Source organism: Sturnus vulgaris, unplaced genomic scaffold, assembly GCF_052056855.1.
Source record: "Sturnus vulgaris isolate bStuVul1 unplaced genomic scaffold, bStuVul1.hap1 Scaffold_570, whole genome shotgun sequence".
NCBI lineage: Eukaryota > Metazoa > Chordata > Aves > Passeriformes > Sturnidae > Sturnus > Sturnus vulgaris.
In genome coordinates, this window is record NW_028276557.1 from 10001 (window position 1) to 25000 (window position 15000).

Here is a 15000-nt window from a genome sequence, read left to right on the forward strand (position 1 = left end):
CCTCGGCCGGCCTTTGGACGTGGCGGCCTAATGCTGGGTAGACCTGTTGCCCTCGGCCGGCCGTGTTACCGGCCGGCCTAATGCTGGGTAGACCTGTTGCCCTCGGCCGGCCTTTGGACGTGGCGGCCGAATGCTGGGTAGACCTGTTGCCCTCGGCCGGCCTTTGGACGTGGCGGCCTAATGCTGGGTAGACCTGTTGCCCTCGGCCGGCCTTTGGACGTGGCGGCCGAATGCTGGGTAGACCTGTTGCCCTCGGCCGGCAGTGTTACCGGCCGGCCTAATGCTGGGTAGACCTGTTGCCCTCGGCCCGCCGTGTTACCGGCCAGCCGAATGCTGGGTAGACCTGTTGCCCTCGGCCGGCCTTTGTACGTGGTGGCCGAATGCTGGGTAGACCTGTTGCCCTCGGCCGGCCTTTGGACGTGGCGGCCTAATGCTGGGTAGACCTGTTGCCCTCGGCCGGCCTTTGGACGTGGCGGCCTAATGCTGGGTAGACCTGTTGCCCTCGGCCGGCCTTTGTACCTGACGGCCGAATGCTGGGTAGACCTGTTGCCCTCGGCCGGCCGTGTTACCGGCCAGCCGAATGCTGGGTAGACCTGTTGCCCTCGGCCGGCCTTTGTACCTGACGGCCGAATGCTGGGTAGACCTGTTGCCCTCTGCCGGCCGTCTTTCCGGCTGGCCTAATGCTGGGTAGACCTGTTGCCCTCGGCCGGCCCTGGTACCGGCCGGCATAATGCTGGGTAGACCTGTTGCCCTCGGCCGGTCTTTGTCTCTGGCCACCCGCGGCGTGGTAGTCCTGTTACCGTCGGCCGGCCTTGCAGCCCGGCCGCCGCGCGATGGCGCCCCGTCTCTTCCATCGGACGCGCGGCCCCCTTGTCGTCTCTGCAGCGGCGAGCACGCCTTCGGCGGTCGGCCTGCACGTCCGGCATGACCGCGGGCACTGGCAGCCCAGCAGGCAGCCCTGCTCTCGCGTCTTCTTCCCCCCGGCGAAAGGCGGGGCGTGAAGGCGGGCGACTTTCGGTCCCAGCCGTGCCCAGGTGTCCCTGCCGGCTCCGTGCGCCAGCATCCACTGGCGAGCTCCGCCGGCCTCTTCCCCAGCCGCGGCCCCTGTCCGCTCCGCCGTCATGGTGCCGGCACCCCACTTCCCCAAGCGCTCCCCGACAGGAGCAGGCAGCGTTGTCGCGCCCCCTCCCCGTGCTCGAATGGACCGCGGCCCTGCTCCGGGCTTCATTTCTGCAGCGCGCTCGCTCGCTCGCTCGCTCGCTCGCGCGCTCCCTCCCTCCCCCCCCCCTCCCCCCTCCCCCCGGCCGCCCACCCGCCGCGCTGCCGCCCTGCCGCAGGCTTGAGCGGCGCCGGGGCGGAGGAGGAAGGAACGCCACCAAAGCAAAAGGCTCCGAGAAAGCTGAACAGAGAGCTTCTTTGACCAGGGACAGACGGCGCCAATCATCCCGCCGCCATCCCTGCTTGTGCACCAGGCTCTCCGCCTGCCGACCTCGGCATCAGCCTCCCGCCGCCGCCGTGTAAACTGCCCGGTGGGACCGTGGGCGGGGGCAGGAAGAGGCTGAAAGTGCTGCCAGGGAGGCTGATGGCGGAGGGCGGGGTCGCCCCCAACCGACAATGGGCAGGGCCCGAGGCAGTCTGAAAGCGCTGCCAGGGAGGCTGATGGCGGAGGGCGGGGTCGCCCCCAACCGACAATGGGCAGGGCCCGAGGCAGTCTGAAAGCGCTGCCAGGGAGGCTGAGGGCGGGGGGCGGGGCGCCCCCAACCGACAATGGGCAGGGCCCGAGGCAGTCTGAAAGCGCTGCCAGGGAGGCTGAGGGCGGGGGGCGGGGCGCCCCCAGCCGACAATGGGCAGGGGCCCGAGAGAGTCTGAAAGCGCTGCCAGGGAGGCTGACGGCGGGGGGCAGGGCGCCCCCAGCCGACAATGGGCAGGGGCGGGGAAAGTCTGAAAGCGCTGCATGGGAGGTTGATGGCGGAGGGCGGGCTCGCCCCCAGCGTTAATGGGTGGCTGCGGAAGACGGGGCAGGGACAGGGAGAGGGCAGGCGGCTTCGTGCCGGCCCCGGGCGCCTCGACAGCGAGCCCTCACGGCCCCCCAAACCCGCGCCGAGGCCCCAAGAGCTCTGCAGACCTTCCGCGGAAGAACCGGCCCGAAAGCGGCCACCCGCTTGCCGACGGCGGCGCCGGTCGCCTCGATGCAGCCGCCTCCGTGGGGCGGGAAGGGGCAGGGCGAGTTGTGCCAGGGCGCGGCGGCTTTGGGCCGAGTTTCGCTGCACGTACGTGCTTCCCCTGGCTGTGCTGCGGCCCGTGAGGTTCTGTTTTGTGGTGGGGGGGGGCTCTGTAGGTAGGGTCTCTGGGGGACGGGGGAGGAGGCGTGGGGTAGGGAGGACGCCGTTTGGGGGGGTCAGTGTGTCAGCAGGGCGAGAACCGGGCACAGGCCCTCCGTCAGCTCGGCTGTGGGCCCAAAGGGATCACAAATAAGATTTGGCAAGAGTTTTGTTTTCCGGAAAAGATTTTCTTTCCGAGTAAATAGAAGAGGCAATCATTCAAAAAAGGCAAAGAGGAAATGAAACAAATCAAATCAAATCAAAACAAAACAAAACAAAACGAAATAAAATAAAATAATAAAATGAAATGAAAAGAAATGAAATGAAATGAAATGATGAAATAAAATGTTGTCGAAAATATGTCTTGGTCTTGAAATCGATTCTGCCGGGCGGGGCAAGGCTGCTGGAGCACTTGGGCTCCGGAGCGTTAAGAGGCTGTGGGGTTTCCCCGGCTCCGAGATGGTACAAGGATGCCTCGTCTACCCGGATCCGCGAAACGTGGCCCGTCCCGCGGCGGCCAGGTCGACGCGGCTCCGGGGCCGGTGGCGTGGGACCGCCGTCGCCGGCGAAGGCGCAGCGGCGGCGGCCGTGGCCGCGACGACCAGGTCTACACGACTCCGGGAAACTTGGCCGGTCCCGCGGCGGCCAGGTCTACTGGGCTCCGGGATGGGCGGCCGCCGTGGCCGCGGCGACCAGGTCTACCCGCCTCCGGGACCGGCGGCGTGGGTCCGCCGTCGAGGGCGAGGGCGCTGCGACGGCCGCGGCGACCGGGTCTACCTAGCTCCGGTGCGACCCGGGCTGCGTGCAGCATGGCGAAGGTAGACCTGTGGTCCGCATCACGGCGTGGGCAGACCTGGTGTCCGCAGCATGGAGCGGGTAGACATGTTGTCCGCCGCATGGAGTGGGTAGACCTGTTGTCCGCGTAATGGAGTAGTTAGACCTGGTGTCCGCAGCTTGGAGTGGGTAGACCTGTTGTCCGCAGCAAGCCGTGGGTAGACCTGGTGTCCGCAGCATGCCCTGGGTAGACCTGGTGTCCGCAGCTTGGTAGACCTGTTGCCCGTTTCATGGCTGGGTAGACCTGGTGTCCGCAGCAAGCCGTGGGTAGACCTGGTGTCCGCAGCTTGGTAGACCTGTTGCCCGTTTCATGGCTGGGTAGACCTGTTGTCCGCAGCATTGAGTTGGTAGACCTGGTGTCCGCAGCATGCCCTGGGTAGACCTGGTGTCCGCAGCTTGGTAGACCTGTTGCCCGTTTCATGGCTGGGTAGACCTGTTGTCCGCAGCATTGAGTGGGTAGACCTGGTGTCCGCAGCATGCCCTGGGTAGACCTGTTGTCCGCAGCTTGGTAGACCTGTTGCCCGTTTCATGGCTGGGTAGACCTGGTGTCCGCAGCAAGCCGTGAGTAGACCTGTTGCCCGTTTCATGGCTGGGTAGACCTGGTGTCCGCAGCATGCCCTGGGTAGACCTGGTGTCCGCAGCTTGGTAGACCTGTTGCCCGTTTCATGGCTGGGTAGACCTGTTGTCCGCAGCAAGCCGTGGGTAGACCTGGTGTCCGCAGCTTGGTAGACCTGTTGCCCGTTTCATGGCTGGGTAGACCTGGTGTCCGCAGCTTGGTAGACCTGTTGCCCGTTTCATGGCTGGGTAGACCTGGTGTCCGCAGCAAGCCGTGAGTAGACCTGTTGCCCGTTTCATGGCTGGGTAGACCTGGTGTCCGCAGCATGCCCTGGGTAGACCTGGTGTCCGCAGCTTGGTAGACCTGTTGCCCGTTTCATGGCTGGGTAGACCTGTTGTCCGCAGCAAGCCGTGAGTAGACCTGTTGCCCGTTTCATGGCTGGGTAGACCTGTTGTCCGCAGCATGCCCTGGGTAGACCTGGTGTCCGCAGCTTGGTAGACCTGTTGCCCGTTTCATGGCTGGGTAGACCTGGTGTCCGCAGCATTGAGTTGGTAGACCTGGTGTCCGCTACATACCCTGGGTAGACCTGGTGTCCGCAGCTTGGTAGACCTGTTGCCCGTTTCATGGCTGGGTAGACCTGGTGTCCGCAGCATTGAGTTGGTAGACCTGGTGTCCGCAGCATGCCCTGGGTAGACCTGTTGTCCGCAGCTTGGTAGACCTGTTGCCCGATTCATGGCTGGGTAGACCTGGTGTCCGCAGCAAGCCGTGAGTAGACCTGTTGCCCGTTTCATGGCTGGGTAGACCTGGTGTCCGCAGCATGCCCTGGGTAGACCTGGTGTCCGCAGCTTGGTAGACCTGTTGCCCGTTTCATGGCTGGGTAGACCTGGTGTCCGCAGCAAGCCGTGAGTAGACCTGTTGCCCGTTTCATGGCTGGGTAGACCTGGTGTCCGCAGCATGCCCTGGGTAGACCTGGTGTCCGCAGCTTGGTAGACCTGTTGCCCGTTTCATGGCTGGGTAGACCTGGTGTCCGCAGCATGCCCTGGGTAGACCTGGTGTCCGCAGCTTGGTAGACCTGTTGCCCGTTTCATGGCTGGGTAGACCTGGTGTCCGCAGCATTGAGTTGGTAGACCTGGTGTCCGCAGCAAGCCGTGGGTAGACCTGGTGTCCGCAGCTTGGTAGACCTGTTGCCCGTTTCATGGCTGGGTAGACCTGTTGTCCGCAGCATTGAGTTGGTAGACCTGTTGCCCGTTTCATGGCTGGGTAGACCTGGTGTCCGCAGCTTGGTAGACCTGTTGCCCGTTTCATGGCTGGGTAGACTTGGTGTCCGCAGCAAGCCGTGAGTAGACCTGGTGCCCGTTTCATGGCTGGGTAGACCTGGTGTCCGCAGCAAGCCGTGGGTAGACCTGGTGTCCGCAGCTTGGTAGACCTGTTGCCCGATTCATGGCTGGGTAGACCTGTTGTCCGCAGCATTGAGTGGGTAGACCTGGTGTCCGCAGCATGCCCTGGGTAGACCTGGTGTCCGCAGCTTGGTAGACCTGTTGCCCGTTTCATGGCTGGGTAGACCTGGTGTCCGCAGCAAGCCGTGGGTAGACCTGGTGTCCGCAGCATGCCCTGGGTAGACCTGGTGTCCGCAGCTTGGTAGACCTGTTGCCCGTTTCATGGCTGGGTAGACCTGTTGTCCGCAGCATTGAGTTGGTAGACCTGTTGCCCGTTTCATGGCTGGGTAGACCTGGTGTCCGCAGCAAGCCGTGAGTAGACCTGTTGCCCGTTTCATGGCTGGGTAGACCTGTTGTCCGCAGCATGCCCTGGGTAGACCTGGTGTCCGCAGCTTGGTAGACCTGTTGCCCGTTTCATGGCTGGGTAGACCTGTTGTCCGCAGCAAGCCGTGGGTAGACCTGGTGTCCGCAGCATGCCCTGGGTAGACCTGGTGTCCGCAGCTTGGTAGACCTGTTGCCCGTTTCATGGCTGGGTAGACCTGGTGTCCGCAGCAAGCCGTGGGTAGACCTGGTGTCCGCAGCATGCCCTGGGTAGACCTGGTGTCCGCAGCTTGGTAGACCTGTTGCCCGTTTCATGGCTGGGTAGACCTGGTGTCCGCAGCAAGCCGTGAGTAGACCTGTTGCCCGTTTCATGGCTGGGTAGACCTGTTGTCCGCAGCATGCCCTGGGTAGACCTGTTGTCCGCAGCTTGGTAGACCTGTTGCCCGTTTCATGGCTGGGTAGACCTGTTGTCCGCAGCAAGCCGTGAGTAGACCTGTTGCCCGTTTCATGGCTGGGTAGACCTGGTGTCCGCAGCATGCCCTGGGTAGACCTGGTGTCCGCAGCTTGGTAGACCTGTTGCCCGTTTCATGGCTGGGTAGACCTGTTGTCCGCAGCAAGCCGTGGGTAGACCTGGTGTCCGCAGCTTGGTAGACCTGTTGCCCGATTCATGCCTGGGTAGACCTGTTGTCCGCAGCAAGCCGTGGGTAGACCTGGTGTCCGCAGCTTGGTAGACCTGTTGCCCGTTTCATGGCTGGGTAGACCTGGTGTCCGCAGCATTGAGTTGGTAGACCTGGTGTCCGCAGCAAGCCGTGGGTAGACCTGGTGTCCGCAGCTTGGTAGACCTGTTGCCCGTTTCATGGCTGGGTAGACCTGTTGTCCGCAGCATTGAGTTGGTAGACCTGTTGCCCGTTTCATGGCTGGGTAGACCTGTTGTCCGCAGCTTGGTAGACCTGTTGCCCGTTTCATGGCTGGGTAGACCTGGTGTCCGCAGCAAGCCGTGAGTAGACCTGGTGCCCGTTTCATGGCTGGGTAGACCTGTTGTCCGCAGCAAGCCGTGGGTAGACCTGGTGTCCGCAGCTTGGTAGACCTGTTGCCCGATTCATGGCTGGGTAGACCTGTTGTCCGCAGCATTGAGTGGGTAGACCTGGTGTCCGCAGCATGCCCTGGGTAGACCTGTTGCCCGCAGCATTGAGTTGGTAGACCTGTTGCCCGTTTCATGGCTGGGTAGACCTGGTGTCCGCAGCATTGAGTTGGTAGACCTGGTGTCCGCAGCATGCCCTGGGTAGACCTGGTGTCCGCAGCTTGGTAGACCTGTTGCCCGTTTCATGCCTGGGTAGACCTGTTGTCCGCAGCAAGCCGTGGGTAGACCTGGTGTCCGCAGCATGCCCTGGGTAGACCTGGTGTCCGCAGCTTGGTAGACCTGTTGCCCGTTTCATGGCTGGGTAGACCTGTTGTCCGCAGCATTGAGTTGGTAGACCTGTTGCCCGTTTCATGGCTGGGTAGACCTGGTGTCCGCAGCATTGAGTGAGTAGACCTGTTGCCCGTTTCATGGCTGGGTAGACCTGGTGTCCGCAGCTTGGTAGACCTGTTGCCCGTTTCATGGCTGGGTAGACCTGGTGTCCGCAGCATGCCCTGGGTAGACCTGGTGTCCGCAGCTTGGTAGACCTGTTGCCCGTTTCATGGCTGGGTAGACCTGGTGTCCGCAGCAAGCCGTGGGTAGACCTGGTGTCCGCAGCTTGGTAGACCTGTTGCCCGTTTCATGGCTGGGTAGACCTGGTGTCCGCAGCATTGAGTTGGTAGACCTGTTGTCCGCAGCAAGCCGTGGGTAGACCTGGTGTCCGCAGCATGCCCTGGGTAGACCTGGTGTCCGCAGCTTGGTAGACCTCTTGCCCGTTTCATGGCTGGGTAGACCTGTTGTCCGCAGCAAGCCGTGGGTAGACCTGGTGTCCGCAGCATGCCCTGGGTAGACCTGGTGTCCGCAGCTTGGTAGACCTGTTGCCCGTTTCATGGCTGGGTAGACCTGGTGTCCGCAGCAAGCCGTGAGTAGACCTGTTGCCCGTTTCATGGCTGGGTAGACCTGGTGTCCGCAGCATGCCCTGGGTAGACCTGGTGTCCGCAGCTTGGTAGACCTATTGCCCGTTTCATGGCTGGGTAGACCTGGTGTCCGCAGCAAGCCGTGAGTAGACCTGTTGCCCGTTTCATGGCTGGGTAGACCTGGTGTCCGCAGCATGCCCTGGGTAGACCTGGTGTCCGCAGCTTGGTAGACCTGTTGCCCGTTTCATGGCTGGGTAGACCTGGTGTCCGCAGCAAGCCGTGGGTAGACCTGGTGTCCGCAGCTTGGTAGACCTGTTGCCCGATTCATGCCTGGGTAGACCTGTTGTCCGCAGCAAGCCGTGGGTAGACCTGGTGTCCGCAGCTTGGTAGACCTGTTGCCCGATTCATGCCTGGGTAGACCTGTTGCCCGCAGCATTGAGTTGGTAGACCTGTTGCCCGTTTCATGGCTGGGTAGACCTGGTGTCCGCAGCATTGAGTTGGTAGACCTGGTGTCCGCAGCATGCCCTGGGTAGACCTGGTGTCCGCAGCTTGGTAGACCTGTTGCCCGTTTCATGGCTGGGTAGACCTGTTGTCCGCAGCATTGAGTTGGTAGACCTGGTGTCCGCAGCATGCCCTGGGTAGACCTGGTGTCCGCAGCTTGGTAGACCTGTTGCCCGTTTCATGGCTGGGTAGACCTGGTGTCCGCAGCTTGGTAGACCTGTTGCCTGTTTCATGGCTGGGTAGACCTGGTGTCCGCAGCAAGCCGTGAGTAGACCTGTTGCCCGTTTCATGGCTGGGTAGACCTGGTGTCCGCAGCATGCCCTGGGTAGACCTGGTGTCCGCAGCTTGGTAGACCTGTTGCCCGTTTCATGGCTGGGTAGACCTGTTGTCCGCTGCAAGCCGTGAGTAGACCTGTTGCCCGTTTCATGGCTGGGTAGACCTGGTGTCCGCAGCATGCCCTGGGTAGACCTGGTGTCCGCAGCTTGGTAGACCTGTTGCCCGTTTCATGGCTGGGTAGACCTGTTGTCCGCAGCATTGAGTGGGTAGACCTGTTGCCCGTTTCATGGCTGGGTAGACCTGTTGTCCGCAGCAAGCCGTGGGTAGACCTGGTGTCCGGAGCTTGGTAGACCTGTTGCCCGATTCATGCCTGGGTAGACCTGTTGTCCGCAGCAAGCCGTGGGTAGACCTGGTGTCCGCAGCATGCCCTGGGTAGACCTGGTGTCCGCAGCTTGGTAGACCTGTTGCCCGTTTCATGGCTGGGTAGACCTGGTGTCCGCAGCAAGCCGTGAGTAGACCTGTTGCCCGTTTCATGGCTGGGTAGACCTGGTGTCCGCAGCATGCCCTGGGTAGACCTGGTGTCCGCAGCTTGGTTGACCTGTTGCCCGTTTCATGGCTGGGTAGACCTGTTGTCCGCAGCAAGCCGTGGGTAGACCTGGTGTCCGCAGCATGCCCTGGGTAGACCTGGTGTCCGCAGCCTGGTAGACCTGTTGCCCGTTTCATGGCTGGGTAGACCTGGTGTCCGCAGCAAGCCGTGGGTAGACCTGGTGTCCGCAGCATGCCCTGGGTAGACCTGGTGTCCGCAGCTTGGTAGACCTGTTGCCCGTTTCATGGCTGGGTAGACCTGGTGTCCGCAGCAAGCCGTGAGTAGACCTGTTGCCCGTTTCATGGCTGGGTAGACCTGTTGTCCGCAGCATGCCCTGGGTAGACCTGTTGTCCGCAGCTTGGTAGACCTGTTGCCCGTTTCATGGCTGGGTAGGCCTGGTGTCCGCAGCATGCCCTGGGTAGACCTGGTGTCCGCAGCTTGGTAGACCTGTTGCCCGTTTCATGGCTGGGTAGACCTGGTGTCCGCAGCAAGCCGTGGGTAGACCTGGTGTCCGCAGCTTGGTAGACCTGTTGCCCGATTCATGCCTGGGTAGACCTGTTGTCCGCAGCATTGAGTGGGTAGACCTGGTGTCCGCAGCTTGGTAGACCTGTTGCCCGTTTCATGGCTGGGTAGACCTGTTGTCCGCAGCATTGAGTTGGTAGACCTGTTGCCCGTTTCATGGCTGGGTAGACCTGGTGTCCGCAGCATTGAGTGAGTAGACCTGTTGCCCGTTTCATGGCTGGGTAGACCTGGTGTCCGCAGCTTGGTAGACCTGTTGCCCGTTTCATGGCTGGGTAGACCTGGTGTCCGCAGCATGCCCTGGGTAGACCTGGTGTCCGCAGCTTGGTAGACCTGTTGCCCGTTTCATGGCTGGGTAGACCTGGTGTCCGCAGCATTGAGTTGGTAGACCTGTTGTCCGCAGCAAGCCGTGGGTAGACCTGGTGTCCGCAGCATGCCCTGGGTAGACCTGGTGTCCGCAGCTTGGTAGACCTGTTGCCCGATTCATGCCTGGGTAGACCTGTTGTCCGCAGCAAGCCGTGGGTAGACCTGGTGTCCGCAGCATGCCCTGGGTAGACCTGGTGTCCGCAGCTTGGTAGACCTGTTGCCCGTTTCATGGCTGGGTAGACCTGGTGTCCGCAGCAAGCCGTGAGTAGACCTGTTGCCCGTTTCATGGCTGGGTAGACCTGGTGTCCGCAGCATGCCCTGGGTAGACCTGGTGTCCGCAGCTTGGTAGACCTGTTGCCCGTTTCATGGCTGGGTAGACCTGTTGTCCGCAGCAAGCCGTGAGTAGACCTGTTGCCCGTTTCATGGCTGGGTAGACCTGGTGTCCGCAGCATGCCCTGGGTAGACCTGGTGTCCGCAGCTTGGTAGACCTGTTGCCCGTTTCATGGCTGGGTAGACCTGTTGTCCGCAGCAAGCCGTGGGTAGACCTGGTGTCCGGAGCTTGGTAGACCTGTTGCCCGATTCATGCCTGGGTAGACCTGTTGTCCGCAGCATTGAGTGGGTAGACCTGGTGTCCGCAGCATGCCCTGGGTAGACCTGGTGTCCGCAGCTTGGTAGACCTGTTGCCCGTTTCATGGCTGGGTAGACCTGTTGTCCGCAGCAAGCCGTGAGTAGACCTGTTGCCCGTTTCATGGCTGGGTAGACCTGGTGTCCGCAGCATGCCCTGGGTAGACCTGGTGTCCGCAGCTTGGTAGACCTGTTGCCCGTTTCATGGCTGGGTAGACCTGTTGTCCGCAGCAAGCCGTGGGTAGACCTGGTGTCCGGAGCTTGGTAGACCTGTTGCCCGATTCATGCCTGGGTAGACCTGTTGTCCGCAGCATTGAGTGGGTAGACCTGGTGTCCGCAGCATGCCCTGGGTAGACCTGTTGTCCGCAGCTTGGTAGACCTGTTGCCCGTTTCATGGCTGGGTAGACCTGTTGTCCGCAGCAAGCCGTGAGTAGACCTGTTGCCCGTTTCATGGCTGGGTAGACCTGTTGTCCGCAGCATGCCCTGGGTAGACCTGGTGTCCGCAGCTTGGTAGACCTGTTGCCCGTTTCATGGCTGGGTAGACCTGGTGTCCGCAGCAAGCCGTGGGTAGACCTGGTGTCCGCAGCATGCCCTGGGTAGACCTGGTGTCCGCAGCTTGGTAGACCTGTTGCCCGTTTCATGGCTGGGTAGACCTGTTGTCCGCAGCAAGCCGTGGGTAGACCTGGTGTCCGGAGCTTGGTAGACCTGTTGCCCGATTCATGCCTGGGTAGACCTGTTGTCCGCAGCATTGAGTGGGTAGACCTGGTGTCCGCAGCATGCCCTGGGTAGACCTGGTGTCCGCAGCTTGGTAGACCTGTTGCCCGTTTCATGGCTGGGTAGACCTGGTGTCCGCAGCAAGCCGTGAGTAGACCTGTTGCCCGTTTCATGGCTGGGTAGACCTGGTGTCCGCAGCATGCCCTGGGTAGACCTGGTGTCCGCAGCTTGGTAGACCTGTTGCCCGTTTCATGGCTGGGTAGACCTGTTGTCCGCAGCAAGCCGTGGGTAGACCTGGTGTCCGGAGCTTGGTAGACCTGTTGCCCGATTCATGCCTGGGTAGACCTGTTGTCCGCAGCATTGAGTGGGTAGACCTGGTGTCCGCAGCATGCCCTGGGTAGACCTGTTGTCCGCAGCTTGGTAGACCTGTTGCCCGTTTCATGGCTGGGTAGACCTGGTGTCCGCAGCAAGCCGTGAGTAGACCTGTTGCCCGTTTCATGGCTGGGTAGACCTGGTGTCCGCAGCATGCCCTGGGTAGACCTGGTGTCCGCAGCTTGGTAGACCTGTTGCCCGTTTCATGGCTGGGTAGACCTGGTGTCCGCAGCAAGCCGTGGGTAGACCTGGTGTCCGCAGCATGCCCTGGGTAGACCTGGTGTCCGCAGCTTGGTAGACCTGTTGCCCGTTTCATGGCTGGGTAGACCTGGTGTCCGCAGCAAGCCGTGGGTAGACCTGGTGTCCGCAGCATGCCCTGGGTAGACCTGGTGTCCGCAGCTTGGTAGACCTGTTGCCCGTTTCATGGCTGGGTAGACCTGGTGTCCGCAGCAAGCCGTGGGTAGACCTGGTGTCCGGAGCTTGGTAGACCTGTTGCCCGATTCATGCCTGGGTAGACCTGTTGTCCGCAGCATTGAGTGGGTAGACCTGGTGTCCGCAGCATGCCCTGGGTAGACCTGGTGTCCGCAGCTTGGTAGACCTGTTGCCCGTTTCATGGCTGGGTAGACCTGTTGTCCGCAGCAAGCCGTGGGTAGACCTGGTGTCCGGAGCTTGGTAGACCTGTTGCCCGATTCATGCCTGGGTAGACCTGTTGTCCGCAGCATTGAGTGGGTAGACCTGGTGTCCGCAGCATGCCCTGGGTAGACCTGTTGTCCGCAGCTTGGTAGACCTGTTGCCCGTTTCATGGCTGGGTAGACCTGTTGTCCGCAGCAAGCCGTGAGTAGACCTGTTGCCCGTTTCATGGCTGGGTAGACCTGGTGTCCGCAGCATGCCCTGGGTAGACCTGGTGTCCGCAGCTTGGTAGACCTGTTGCCCGTTTCATGGCTGGGTAGACCTGTTGTCCGCAGCAAGCCGTGGGTAGACCTGGTGTCCGCAGCATGCCCTGGGTAGACCTGGTGTCCGCAGCTTGGTAGACCTGTTGCCCGTTTCATGGCTGGGTAGACCTGGTGTCCGCAGCAAGCCGTGGGTAGACCTGGTGTCCGCAGCATGCCCTGGGTAGACCTGGTGTCCGCAGCTTGGTAGACCTGTTGCCCGTTTCATGGCTGGGTAGACCTGTTGTCCGCAGCAAGCCGTGGGTAGACCTGGTGTCCGCAGCATGCCCTGGGTAGACCTGGTGTCCGCAGCTTGGTAGACCTGTTGCCCGTTTCATGCCCTGGGTAGACCTGTTGTCCGCAGCTGGGTAGACCTGTTGTCCGCAGCAAGCCGTGGGTAGACCTGGTGTCCGCAGCATGCCCTGGGTAGACCTGGTGTCCGCAGCTTGGTAGACCTGTTGCCCGTTTCATGGCTGGGTAGACCTGGTGTCCGCAGCAAGCCGTGGGTAGACCTGGTGTCCGCAGCATGCCCTGGGTAGACCTGGTGTCCGCAGCTTGGTAGACCTGTTGCCCGTTTCATGGCTGGGTAGACCTGGTGTCCGCAGCAAGCCGTGGGTAGACCTGGTGTCCGCAGCATGCCCTGGGTAGACCTGGTGTCCGCAGCTTGGTAGACCTGTTGCCCGTTTCATGGCTGGGTAGACCTGGTGTCCGCAGCAAGCCGTGGGTAGACCTGGTGTCCGGAGCTTGGTAGACCTGTTGCCCGATTCATGCCTGGGTAGACCTGTTGTCCGCAGCATTGAGTGGGTAGACCTGGTGTCCGCAGCATGCCCTGGGTAGACCTGTTGTCCGCAGCTTGGTAGACCTGTTGCCCGTTTCATGGCTGGGTAGACCTGTTGTCCGCAGCAAGCCGTGGGTAGACCTGGTGTCCGGAGCTTGGTAGACCTGTTGCCCGATTCATGCCTGGGTAGACCTGTTGTCCGCAGCATTGAGTGGGTAGACCTGGTGTCCGCAGCATGCCCTGGGTAGACCTGTTGTCCGCAGCTTGGTAGACCTGTTGCCCGTTTCATGGCTGGGTAGACCTGTTGTCCGCAGCAAGCCGTGAGTAGACCTGTTGCCCGTTTCCTGGCTGGGTAGACCTGGTGTCCGCAGCATGCCCTGGGTAGACCTGGTGTCCGCAGCTTGGTAGACCTGTTGCCCGTTTCATGGCTGGGTAGACCTGTTGTCCGCAGCATTGAGTGGGTAGACCTGGTGTCCGCAGCATGCCCTGGGTAGACCTGGTGTCCGCAGCTTGGTAGACCTGTTGCCCGTTTCATGGCTGGGTAGACCTGGTGTCCGCAGCAAGCCGTGGGTAGACCTGGTGTCCGCAGCATGCCCTGGGTAGACCTGGTGTCCGCAGCTTGGTAGACCTGTTGCCCGTTTCATGGCTGGGTAGACCTGTTGTCCGCAGCAAGCCGTGGGTAGACCTGGTGTCCGCAGCATGCCCTGGGTAGACCTGGTGTCCGCAGCTTGGTAGACCTGTTGCCCGTTTCATGCCCTGGGTAGACCTGTTGTCCGCAGCTGGGTAGACCTGTTGTCCGCAGCAAGCCGTGGGTAGACCTGGTGTCCGCAGCATGCCCTGGGTAGACCTGGTGTCCGCAGCTTGGTAGACCTGTTGCCCGTTTCATGGCTGGGTAGACCTGTTGTCCGCAGCAAGCCGTCGGTAGACCTGTTGCCCGTTTCATGGCTGGTAGACCTGTTGTCCGCCGCCGGCCTGGAAGTACTCCAAGGGGTCGCTGTTTCTCGCTGCCTCCGGCTATGTCATCGTAGAAGGCGGCGTGCGCCACTGCGCCCCCTCGGTCACGTACATCGGTTCTCTTTCCGGCCTCCGCCGCTTCGGGCCCATCTGTCCGTATTATGGGAACGAGGTGACGGGCCGTATCCCCACAGGCTGTTGCCGTGCCTGTGTCCGTGGCGGAGAAGGGCGGACGCGCGTGCGGTCGCCAGGGCCAGAAGAACACCGCCGATGTCGGGGCGAGTCGCGTGGCTTCGTCCGGCTTCCCGTCTTACCCAGTTCGACTGGGACAGGTTAGCCCAGAGAGAGAGACCGATGCGATCCGAGAGCCGCTCCCCGGCCCAGGCGAGGCTGCGTGCTCAGTCGGGGGAGAAGCGAGAAAGCCCCCAGAGAGACCGATGCGATCCGAGAGCCGCTCCCCGGCCCAGGCCGAGGCTGCGTGTTCAGTCCGGGGGAGAAGCGAGAAAGCCCCCAGAGAGAGCGATGCGATCCGAGAGCCACCGCGCTCCCCCGGCCCAGGCGAGGCTGCGTTGTTCCAGGCGGGGGAGAAGCGAGAAAAAGGCCCAGAGAGAGGGCGAGAAAGCCGCGAGTGTGTCCCGCTCCGGCCCGGCTGCTGCCGGTTTCGTGACAACGGGGAGCCGGGCGCCTGCTCGCTCCCCCGGGGATGGTGGCGGGCGAGGCGGCGGCGCCTCGCCCCTTTTCTGCCCGGCCTTAAGCCGGGGCCCCGCCCGCTCGCCGGGTGCGGCATTTCTTCGGCTGTCGGTCCCGGTGCACGCTGGTGGCCGGCAGCCGGGGCTGGATTTCTGTGGGGCCGGCCCGGGGTTGTGTTGAGCCTGCCCG